This window comes from Tachypleus tridentatus, chromosome 13 (genome assembly GCF_004210375.1).
Source record: "Tachypleus tridentatus isolate NWPU-2018 chromosome 13, ASM421037v1, whole genome shotgun sequence".
NCBI lineage: Eukaryota > Metazoa > Arthropoda > Merostomata > Xiphosura > Limulidae > Tachypleus > Tachypleus tridentatus.
In genome coordinates this window covers 100,186,120-100,199,405 of record NC_134837.1, presented here as the reverse complement: position 1 = coordinate 100,199,405, position 13,286 = coordinate 100,186,120, and positions in this window count along the sequence as shown.

Sequence of the window (13,286 nt, the reverse complement as noted above, 5' to 3'; positions counted from 1 at the left end):
AGTAGCGCTACCTTTAAAAAATGTATAGTATTTATATAACATTGATTAGACATGTGCCTCAAATTTTTAAATACATGAATATAAATTCCTGAAGTAAAACTTCTTGTTTATTTGTTCTTCATCACAATTGGGTTATCTATGTTCTGCCTATAGTGAGTATTGAAATCCAAATTTTAGCGTTACAAGTCAAAAACTAAAATACAGAAAAAAAATTGCTTGAGAAGAATTTGCCAACTAAAATTCAACCTGCGAAAAAACTCGGGGTTTCTGTTGAGATCGCTTGTAGACGTGAGTGTAGAGTCACTCAATCACCTATTTACCCATGGGAAAATTGTTTGTCTGTTTGTCTGTTTGTTTTGAATTTCGCACAAAGCTATACGAGGGCTATCTGTGCTAGCTGTCCCTAATTTAGCAGTGTAAGACAAGAGGGAAGACAACTAGTCATCACCACCCACCGCCAACTCTTGATCTGCTCTTTTACCAACGAATAGTGGGATTTACATCACATTATAACACCCTCACAGCTGAAAGGGCAAACATGTTTGTTGTGACGAAGATTCGAACCTGCGACCCTCAGATTACGAATCGAGCGCCTTAACCACCTGGCCATGCTAGGGCCCCAGGAAAAAATCCCTAGTGACTACAAGAGAGAAGAGGCTACCACATCTTATAGTGTAACCCTCAGAAAAGAAATTCACCAAGAAAGACTTGTACAGTTTAATATAGGTCTATTTGTATATCAGAATTGCTCTTAAGAATTTCGTATTAAGGCTAGTTGTTGGAAACTTTTTTCCCCTCAGTGTTTTATATCAGTACGCAAGACTCTGAATTAAGTAAAAAGGATTGTCAGCATTGGATATGACAAATATAATGTGGTTGGAATACTATTATTGTACTATCTTTTAATTCACATCCTTAAAGGACTAAATATAGAAAGTAGTGTTCAAAAATATAATAGGCCTAATACTAGTCGTATGACAGGTATAATTATTATCATGTTTTGCCATATTGTAAAAGGTATGCACATCATAGCCATTGTTGATATATCAAATAGCTTAAACTAAATAGTGTTCCGACCATTTCTGTCTGTGTGTGTTTAAAGGACATTCGCATTTGAGCGAAATGCGTCGTAAGCAATGGATTTCAGATACTATTATTATAATACATTTTTTTAATTGATGAAACTCCTAAAGTAATAGATAAACAATGTAGTATTAAAATGTAAAAGGCCTAATCATAGTGTCTTCTGACATGTATAAATAATTATTCATTTTGTACTTATATCATTGCTAGACTGTTTATTTCTTTGATTAAACTCAATCAGTTTAAATTAAATATTACTTTGTGATTTACCCTCACAATCTTCCCGTTATAAAGTAAATCCACTTACTGTTGTTTTATAGAAAACAATTTAGCCTGAGAATATCACACAGTAAGTAAAAGGGAGAAATTCTGATACCATGATCACAGAATATTACTATGAAGGCGTCAAAGTGGTATGTCTGCAGACTTATGACACAAGAAACCAGGTTTCTACATACATGGTGAGCAGAACACAGTTAACTCTTTGTGCAGCTTTCTGCTTAATATCAGACAATAACAAAAATTACAAATACGTTTTCTGTCTTTCGAAGTGTGACGGATTAATTATCGTATATCTACTTTAATATCAATGTTTATTTTAGTTAAATTTATATTGAGGAACGTACATACTTTATACTGTTAAACCTTTATTGCGAAACTTCCGCCTATTTACAAAAACTGTAGACGATTCTTAATTGTAAGAGCAAAAACATACGTGTGTATGTAAACACTGGTGTATCTTCTACACTTTTGCCTAAACTGAAGTTTCGGGAACCTCTTCTCATAACTATAAATATAATCAACGCAACGCGCCAAAAAAATAAAACAAAAAAACAGTATATATTATTAGTTTTCTTTAATTATAGTATAATTAGCCCCCGCTAGTACAGCGGTATATTTTCGGATTTACAACGCTAAAATCAGCGGTTAGATTCCCCTAACTCCAATCTACGTAATAGTAACGATTTAATTTATTTCTTCAATAGTGCTTGCTACAGCTACAATTCCTTTGACACAAGTTGTCGGCCTAAATATACGAAGACTCCGAAACAATATTCCGAGTCTATGGGTAAGCCGAATTACAAATAAACTTTCAGAATTTCCTCGCTAATTGATGGAGCAAGTGAACAGACACGATAACTCTCATCAACCCCAGATTAATGCACGGGCTTATTGGGTTCAAGCCCAGGGCCTCACACTAATTAGGGAGCCTCAAGCTATGACACTGTAGATATATTGCACGTAGAAGTTTTGTCTCGAGGAAGTCTCTATAAGTTGAGAATGTTTGTTTGTTTTGAATTTCGCGCAAAGCTACTCGAGGGCTATCTGCGCTAGCCGTCCCTAATTTTGCAGTGTAAGACTAGAGGGAAGGCAGCTAATCATCGCCACCTACCGCCAACTCTTAGGCTATTATTTTACCAACGAATAGTGGGATTGATCGTCACATTATAACGCCCCCATAGCTGAAAGGGCGAGCATGTTTGGTGCGACCGGGATTCGAATCCGCAACCTTCGGATTACGAGTCGAACGCCTTAACACGCTTGGCCATGTCGGGCCATGATAAGTTGAGAAGCCTTGGGCCAGTGAAACCCTTAATCCGGTCTTTACTCTAATTACTGACACTGAAGGGCCTGTAACATCTACATTAAAATAAGAAAAAAACGTTTCCAACAACTATCCTATCTTTCGCTTGAGAGCAGTTCTGATATGCAGATAAGACTATATTAAACTGTTCAAGTCTTTTGGGTGATTTTCTTTTCGGGGGGTTATGGTATAAAGATGTGACAGCCTCTTCTCCCTTGTCGTCACTTAAAAATTCTAACCTGGGTAAGTAGGTGGTCGGGCAATCCATTGGTTACTCTACCCTTGATGTTCATATAGAAGTGGTCTCGAAAACCTCGAGTTTTCAGCAGGTTTAATTTTTGTTGACAAATTTACTTTTATTTTAGTTTTCACTTCCAACACTGATGTTTGGGTTTCGATACTCACTATAAGCAGAACACACATAACCCATCATGAAGGTTTGTGTACTTTATGAATTTATTCAAATATTCAAAAATTCAAGGCATAAATCTGATAAACGTGTTTATGTTATACAGCAGTAAAACCTGTCTAAGCCGGAAACTGCACAGAGGAAACCTGTACAAGCCGGAAATATCAAAATTTTGTAGCATTATTTTAAGATTTCTCTCTCTTATAAAAGGCTCTCTATGTGGCATAACGTGAGTAACGCGGACGGAAAACTTGTTGTTGTTTTGGAATTTCGCACAAAGCTACTCGAGAGCTATCTGTGCTAGCCGTCCCTAATTTAGCAGTGTAAGACTAGAGGGAAGGCAGCTAGTCATCACTACCCACCGCCAACTCTTGGGCTACTCTTTTACCAACGAATAGTGGGATTGGCCGTAACATTATACACCCTCACGGCTGAGAGGGCGAGCATGTTTAGCGCGACGCGGGCGCGAACCCGCGACCCTCGGATTACGAGTCGCACGCCTTACGCGCTTGGGGACGGGAAACTACCTTTCACCTACCTCATCTACCAACAAGTAGGATTAGAACCTGAGTAAGGCGGAAAAAATATTTTTTGTTAAATATTAATTTCTTATTTAATTAATAATTTATTTAAATATAAATAAATTCTAGTCATTTTGTTACGGTAAGTATCAGTTAAATATATTCTGTTGTTTTTTTCTGCTGTCATTATTCCGGAGGTCACTATTCGAAAGAACGATTGACTGTACTTTTGGTCTTATTTGTTGATGGAAAACTAGAGAAACCGTAGGTAATAGGTAAAAGTGAAAATCCGCGCTGTTTCAAAAAGTTAAGAAAAAAATCAACTTCCTGTGGAATGGAAAGCGAATAATAAAGCGTGGATAACAAGTACTATATTCGAGGAATTTTTAAACAAAGGAATGGATCAAGAAAACGGGAATATTCTACTTTTCCTAAACAATGCAATTTGTCCCCAAAAAGTTCAACTTTCAAGTGTTCGTTAGAATTTCTGCCTCCATGTACAACATCAATTCTACAGCCACTAGATGATGGAATTATAAAATGTATAAAATTTAAATACAGAAAATTGATGCTTCAGCATATTATTGCAAACATGGGCGACTGTAAGAGAGCATCTGAAATTGCCATGAAAATTAACGTGTTAGATGCAATTGCATTTTAAGTCATTCAATCAAGTGCGTAATAAAGTGCTATCAAAACTGTGGATTTATTTTTGATTATGATGGAGAATGTGGAGAAGTTATTTGTTATTACGATTCTAATGAAATCCAAACTCTGATTGAGAAGATTGATGCAGATGATTCTGTGAACGCAGAAAGTTTTGTGAACTTTGACTAGAATGTTTTAACAGAAACTGATGAAATTGATTTAAAATCTATAATATAATCGCAAGATGGTAACAATGTGAAAGATTCAGAAGATGAACAGAATGGAAAAGATAGCGAAGAAACAGAAATTCCTACTTCATCGCAAGTGTTAAGTTATATTAACGCTATCAAATTGCATGCAAAAATGAAGGAGAAAAATGAACATTATGAAAAGCCTTGGTTTGGCCGTAGAATTGGCGTTCTCTTTTAGCCGTATGAGAAAACCCATTAAAAAACAAAACCGTTGAAATTGGACACTTTCTTCAAATAAATTTAATTAAGATTTTGTGTACTTATGTATATTTTGAATGCCTATTTTTGTTCTTATTCTAATAAATATAGCATAAACAGTATAATAACTTTATTTACAAACGTCTTACTTCCCTTGAGTCAAGCAAGTATAACGTTCCACTCAAACATTATATATAATTAAGGAAATACATGTTGACTATGTCTAAGCCTCAAAACCTGCTTAAGCAGAAAATTTTACTCAGTCCTATGCGATTCTGCCTTAGACAGGTTTTACTGTATAAATGTATATGTGGATAGAATATTATTACCCCATAGAGGTGAGTAAAATCAAATAAAAAGGCGTATGTACGTATGTGTTTCTGATAGCAAAGCCATATGGAACCGTCTGCTGTGTCCACCGAAAAGAATGGAACCCCTGATTTTATCGTTGTAAATCCGTAGGCTTGAAAAACAGTAAATCTAAACCTCTGAGTAATGTTAGTATTTTTATAAACAAAAACAAGCCGAAATAAAAATTTAAAAAATGCTGAACTAATTAAAAGGATCCCAAAGGTACAAAATATAATGTGGGATATAAAATGTACTATATGGTTTGGAGGCTGCTGGGTGGTAGGACCCACATTGCGGTAGGGATACACTGTCTGTCCATCTTAACCTCCGTTCGCCAGTCTCATATGAAGGATAATTAAAAAATTAAATAGAAATTATGAGAGCGAGATGTGGGTGTTCAAGCCCACAATGTCCCACATCTATATCACCATTTACTGCCTGCAGACAGTTGTGGGAAGGTGACTGCTCTCAAAATTAAAAAAGAATAATAAAAATAAATAAAAAATTAATTATATGAAAATAACAAAAAAGAGTACTGCTACTCGGTGGTAAGTAAGTAAAATAAATTTATCTCCTGAAGTTAGCATTCCAGCACTTATTATGGTGTTAAAACACTAATTAGCAGTCTATTAGACGAATTATACTAATATGAAGGGTCCCAACTAATTATTACAACGCTAAAATCAAGGGTTTGATTCCCATCGATGGACTCAGCAGATAGTCCGATTTGGTTTGCTATAAGAAAACACACACCCAACCAGTTATCTGAACTAACTAGTATAACACCAAACCACCTCCCAGTAGCTACGAATTTTCATACACCAAACAAGTTTTTTATATGCAATAAAGGTGATCATCCGCATAAAGTAGTGCCAAGTTGTTTAATAATCTTATTGAAGAATATTTTAATAATTTTGTTTAAAGTTTCTTTATTAAATCAATTAAATATTGATTTTGTATCAACATTCCAACATTAATGATAAAATACTGTAATTTATTACAAATGTTACAAAACCTAAATAATTGTGAAGTTATAATGTTACAGTACATTACAGTTTTAGAGGTGGTACTACTGTTCCAATTCACGTATTAGATTTAATCTCTAAGATTATACCTCATGAAACATAGTAATACGTTATTCGTAGGCTGAACAATGTGTTTCAGATGAGACTAAAAGTTCATGTGTTATATCTAAAAACTATGTTGTAAATGGAAAGAAAATGTAAAACACATAAAAATGTAGTTCAAACTAAGCGAAAGCTAAACAATTTGGTAAAAAATTCGATCACCTGTCGTTTAGATGGAAAGAAAAAATAGTCCCTCGACCACAGGATCAAATCAAAGACATTCTGTTTTTCCAAACAAAAATATTAATACGATATCAGCAAACTGGAAATAATTAATAGAGGTAAGCCTAAGCAAATTGTATTTTTTTAAAGAAAAGATTGCTTGATCATTAAACTTGGACGATAAAACTTCAATCTGATTGAAGAAACATTATTTTATGATACTGGCAGTAAACAATGTTTTGCTAGTTATACTTTTTTAACGTTAAAGTTTAAGTTATACATTAACTTAATATTTGGGCCAGGTGGGTTAAGGCGTTCGACTCGTAATCTAAGGGTCGCGGGTTCGAATCCCCGTCGCACAAAACATGCTCGCCTTTTCAGCCGTGGGGACGTTCTAATGTGACGTTCAATCACACTATTAGTTGGTAAAAGAGTAGCCCAAGAGTTGGCGGTAGGTGGTGATGGCAAGCTGCTTTCCCTCTAGTCTTACACTGCTAAATTAGGGACGGCTAGCGCAGATAGCCCTCGTGTAGCTTTGCGCGAAATTTAAACCAAACAAAGAAAAACACCTACCGATTATAAAAGGCCGTATATAATTTCAACACACAGGACTTCATAGAAATCAATATATTCCGAATATTTTAGCCGTAGTTGCAACTTCACCTATTGTTAAAATTAAGGGAAAATTTTATACTGGCGTCACACAATGATTTGTAATAAAGAATTAAAACCCCTTCTTTTCCAGTTAAGTTTAACTTAAAAATTTAGCTTTCAACTCGAAAGAGGAAGTACCAATAACTACAGAAGGAAACAGTTGTTAAAAGTGCTTCAACGTTATAAGCAAAATGTGACTTTGATGTTGCATTGTTATCAATATTTAAATATTTTGGAGTCATTAAATTAAACAAAGTTAAGCACAACATCAAACCATTTTTTTAAATTTCTTCTAAAATGAGTTCACATGCATTTAACTTAATTTCCCTAAAGTTAGCATTTTTTATCATCAGGTTAATTAATTGATTATGTTCGACTATTTGATAATTTTAAAATGAGACTAATATTACTTGTTTATCACTCGTTTTTAAAATATATACAAAAATTATTGTTTAATATGATAGACACCTTTAGATATAATAGGATAAGCTACTGTTTTAATTTAAAATTTTGTACACAGTGTCGTAACAAATGCCCCGCAATCCCCCTTGTTGCGGGGATAAAGCCGGGCTCTGGGAGACAATTTCCTTTAACTTATCTAGGTACATCCAGAACGTGTCAGAAGACCGCAGAACTTTGAAAACACAAAAGGGCAGGGATGTTTTGTAATTCACACTCTGGAACTTCAGAAGCCCATATTAACTTTGTAAAACAGCCCTGCTTGGAACTTATACTGACAGCTGAGTATAACAGCCCTGTTGTTGCGTTTGTTGCAGAAAAGATGAAACAAACCCTTCACGCAGAACCACTCTCACAGCAACGAGCAGATTGGCGAGTCTATTTTAAAATGGTAGGAAAATTTTCAAGATATAACCCTGGGCTTGTAGGAAATTTTTCAGGTTGTAACCCTGGGTTCGTGTCGGTCCTAAATTCAGTTGTTTGTTGTTGTTTTTTCCAAAATGTCCATGTAGGGAGGATGGGGTATCGAATATGATTTTCTTGTTTAGGTCCCGCCATTTTGCGTTACACCACTGATTCTGCATGAAAGAAAATTTACCGTAGTACGAAACCTGTAATAATTGAAATATATGTTTGATTCTATTCCTTAGATTTCCCTGGAAATTGTCACAATACTTCATGACATTTATTATAAAACAAAATAAATGTTACTACTAGATACAATATTGTTAGGTTTTATTAGATGTTGTCCTTGTGCATGCCTTTTAAATTGCTTTCACCAACATAGTAAGTAGTACTGTATGACCAAACAGACTCACCAAGGTTGAAAAAAAAAAGTATATCGAATTGTTACAGAAATTTAGAATATTTATTACAAAATAACCTAATTATTCATCAAAAATTATTGGCATTAAAGGAATGGGTATTGCATTGTTACAGAGAATTGAGATGATTGGCTTATGACAAATATTGTTAATGAAACCAATCCATTATATAAACCCTTCGGTGTGGATTCCTGTACGTGGTAAGGGGACCTCCCAGGGAAGGTTCTATTCTTTTAGTTTACCTCCTCTGAGATCTAAACATCCACCAACATGTTTGCGATGTGTAGTGGCCCGTGAAGGGAAGAAGAGGACCTTGGTAGTTGAGGGATCCAACCCTAACGCATCACTTTGGCTTTGAGTTCCTGTAGACGGGCAGGCTTGGGGTGGCCCCCTCGGATCAACTGGCTGGTCCACTTGGGCTAGGGTCAACAAAGTATCGGTGTTGGATGTTCTCAGTGGATGTTGTGGGCATTGTGTTTGATGCTGGTATTTAGGTATAGTGCTCACGAAACCCTGGCGTTGCTGCAGTGTCCTTGTTCTTGTTTGGCATTGTACTGCGTCCCCTCATAGGGCTTCATGGTGGGTGGAGTCAGTGGGCATCGAGATATTTTTTTTTGTTATGGAACATCCAAACAAAAATTTAAATAAAATAGTGAAAAACAGTCCATATGTAAACGATCACGACTTGAAGATTCTGAGCAGCAATCTTCAACACCTGTTGTACCTTATTTTATTATACTACATTTTCTCTCAGACAAACCTTTAGGGTAGATGTCTCCCTTTTTCATTCAAAAGGGACTAGAGGGACTTGCTGGCTCTCCAAAGTTAACAAAGAAGCTTCGCTCTGGTGACATATTGGTGGAAACAATCACATCTCAACAGAGTGAACTTCTCTTGCATTCAAAGGCAGTTGGAAATATGCCTATTGAGTAGCCTCATGCTACTTTGAATTCGTCACGAGAAGTTATTATTAAGAGGGATTTGAAGAACATCCCTGAGCCAGAGATTCTTGCTGGTTCCTTCATCCAAGAAGTTTCTGCAGTGAGGAGTATCTCCACTTGCAAAGATGGAATTATGATGCCGACCAATGTCCTCATTCTGACATTTACATCACCGCGTCCACCTGCCACCATCAAGGCAGATTATCTTAATTGCAAGGTACAGCCATACATTCCAACAACAAAGACTTGTCAAATCGACTCAAGGCAGGATCCATGGAAGTCAACAGACCTCCCTCGAATAAATACAATAAAGAAAAAAAGACGTGGTCGTGAACGGAAGAGCTCTCCACCCAATTCGCCTACACATAAATAAAAATGGCCACCTTGATACAATGGAACAGTCGAGGTTTACTTTCTAATATGGATGACATCAAAACACTGATTGCTTCCTACTATCCTGTATGCCTTTTCTTACAGGAAACATTTCTGAAACCTGCCGATACACTCACCTTTTGGCAGTTTTCTTTGTATAGAAATGACAGGCTGTGTGATGGACGAGTACATGGAGGGGTGTCACTGTTGGTTGATCATCATGTGTCCACCCTGTCTTTGCCACTCGACACATCCTTGAAAGCCGTAGCCATCCGTGTTTCCTTGGGTCATACCATCACTGTCTGTTTTCTCTACCTGTTGTATGGAGAGACATATGATCGATCAGACCTTGATGCCCTCATTGAACAGTTGCCGTCTCCCTTTTTTTATCATGGGGGATTTTAATGGACATCATCCTATCTGGGGAAGTGCTGATATTGATAGGAGGGTCGCTCTGTAGAGCGTATGTTCTCTGATCACAACCTTTCTCTTTTTAATACTGGTTCTTCTACTTATTTCCATGCACCTCGTCAGTCCTTTACTACTGTTGATCTCTCAGTTTGCTCCCTTTCACTGTTCTCCCACTTGTCATGGGCAGTGATAATTTTTCTATAATTTTTAGAAAGACTGGTGGTGGTCGATGCTACCCGAAACACGTGCCTCGGTAGAAGCTGGATCAAGCAAACTGGCCCTCTTTCACCGCTCTCACAGAACTTGATCCTGCCATCGTCTGTAAGCCATCAATAGACAACTGTGTGGCAGTAGAAACTAACTGTATTATACAGGCAGCTGCTCAATGTATTCCTAAAACCTTGACACATTTTTCATGATATCCTTGTGCGTGGTGGAATCCTTCCTGCCACATAGCACGGAAGGATAAAAATCGAGCCTGGGATACTTTTCGTAGGTATCCCACACTCTCGCACCACATCACTTTCCAGCAGGCCCGTGCACATGCTCGGTGGGTAAGACGTCAAAGCCAGAGGGACTCTTGGATTAAGTTCACAACCAACATATCTTCTACCACCAGTTCCAAATCATACGGGACAAGATTCGAAAGGTCAGTGGGCAACATAATTCTGTCTCCCTCTTGATCTGATGGCCAGGAAGTAGCTGATACCTGGAGCATCGCCAATACACTAAGTGAAAGCTTTTGCCGGGTATCTAGCACTTCTGCTTCTTCCTCCACCTTCTTAGTCATCAGGACTCGGGTAGAGTAATCACCTCTTTCCTTTTAAGCTGATTGTCTCTGTGACTATAATCGTCCCTTTACACTGGTGGAACTCAAACTGGCCCTTCATTGGTCTGGCAGTACATTGGTCGGACCTGATGATGTACACTATGAAATGCTGCGCCATCTATCTCCTCCTTCTTTTGCTATTCTTCTGATTGTTTTAAGTGGATCTAGCAGGAGAATGTTTTTCCCGATGCCTGGTGCAAAGCTATTGTCCTACTTTTTTCTAAGCCTGGGAAAGATTCCAAGATTCCTTTAAACTACCGTCCAATTGCTTTGACGAGCTGTCTCTGTAAAACTTTATTGAAAATGGTTAATGCTCGTCTTGTTTGGTTTCTCGAATCAAACAACCTCCTCTCGCCCAACCAGTGTGGGTTCCGACAACAGTGCTCCACCATGGACCACCTGGTTCGACTTGAAACTTCAATCAAAGAAGCTTTTCTCAAATGACAACATCTTGTATCAATATTCTTTGAGATTTAGAAGGCTTATAATACAATATGGAGGTATGGCTTTTTGCGAGACCTCCATATATATGGATTACGTTGCCATTTGCTTATTTTTATTTAAAAAAACTAATGGACAGGATATTCCAAGCACGTTTGGGTTCTACACTTTCCCGTTTTTTCTACAGGAACTTGAAGTCCCTCAGGGCTGTGTTTTGAGTGTCACACTTTTAAGTGCAAAGATTACTGCCATCACTGAACAACTCCCTCTTACTGTTGCAAACAGGCTGTATGTCGACGATTTTCACATCTCATGTCAATCGTCGAACATGAGATATATTGAGCAGCTGCTACAGACTGCTTTCAATCGTTTACTAAAGTGGACCACAGCAAACGGCTTTAACTTCTCTCGATTTAAAACCGTTTGCCTCCAATGGGATATTCACACTGGTCCTGAACTCCGTATCAGTAAAGTTGTGCTGCCTGTGATCCGTGAGACAAAGTTCTTGGAGCTTATCTTTGACTGCAAGGTGACCTTTATACCACACATCAAGCAGCTATGGGTTAAATGTACGAGAGCAGTGAACATTCTCCGTGTCCTATCTTCCACCACTTGAGGAGCAGATCGATGCCCTATGCTAAAGATATATTGTGCTCTTATTCGATCAAAACTCGACTATGGATCACTGGTCTATGGCTCTGCCAGGCCCTCCGCCTTAAAAATGCTGAACCCGTTCATCATCAAGGACTTCGGCTCTGCACTATGGCTTTCCACAGTTCACCTTCTTTGCACCTCCGCCATTTGCAACTGTCTTTACTGTATGCTTCAAAACTTCGTTCCTTACCAAAGCATTCCACCTGGGGTTGTGTTTTCCTTCCTCAGTGAGCTATACTTTTTCAGAACAGGCGATCTGTCATTGCTCCTTTTGCTCTTCGTATCCAGGTGCAGTTGGATGAATTGGGTCTGTCCTTGGATAACATTGCTGTATCCACCGGTTAGCCCATCTTATCATGGCTTATTACAGTCCCCAAATGTGATCTAGCTTTAAGCCATCTAAGAAAAGCAGACATTCCCGATTGGAAATACTGTCTGTTATCTGCTGAACATCTTTCAAACCATCCTTCCATTCCTATTTATACAAATGATTCTAAATCAGGTGACTGTGTAGGCTCTGCCATGGTTTGTTTTGGTTCAGTGGTTGCATGCAGAATCCCCTCTACAGTTTCTGTGTTCACTGCTGAACTGTGCGCCATTTCTCTTGCTCTGGATCACATAGAAGCTAAGCAGTACTCAAATTGCATTATTTATACTGACTCGCTTAGTTCTATTCTAGCGCTGGGATCGCTTCATGTTAGTTCATATCTTGTTCTGGCCGATATTCAAAACCGACTGGCCCATTTCTCTTTAATATCTACTTCTATCCATTTTTCCTGGATACCGGACCACGTTGGTATTCGCGGGAACGAGCTCGCCGACACTACAGCTAAATCTATCTGCTCTGGCACTATCACTGCTGTGTATGTTCCATACATGGTCTATGATCCTGTATTCAAGGCTCGGCTCCGTGCCAGTTAGTAGTCGACCTAGAGTGAGCAACGTGAAAACAAGCATTTCCAAATAAAACCCTCGACTGGACTTTGGCCGTCTTACTTCCGTGAGAATTGGAAAGAGGAAGTTGTTCTAACTAGACTACGTATTGTTCACAGTTTTTTAACTCAACGTTTTCTTTTATCTGGGACTGATGCATGAATGTGTTTTCTGTGTATCACTCGGGTCACAATAAGCCACATTTTACTGTTTTGCCGTCGTTATGACTCTCAACGATGGCACCATTTTTAACATGTTCTGATACCAAGGTTTATCAGTAACGTTAGACCATGTTATTGGTGATGGTAACACTGTCCACCTTGGAAATGTTTTTGGTTTTTTAAAGGCTGTTAATCTTTTTATGCTATTTAAGTTTTTTGAATTTATACATTAGACCTTTTCTAATATGATTCCCTTTTAAGAATCAAAGTAC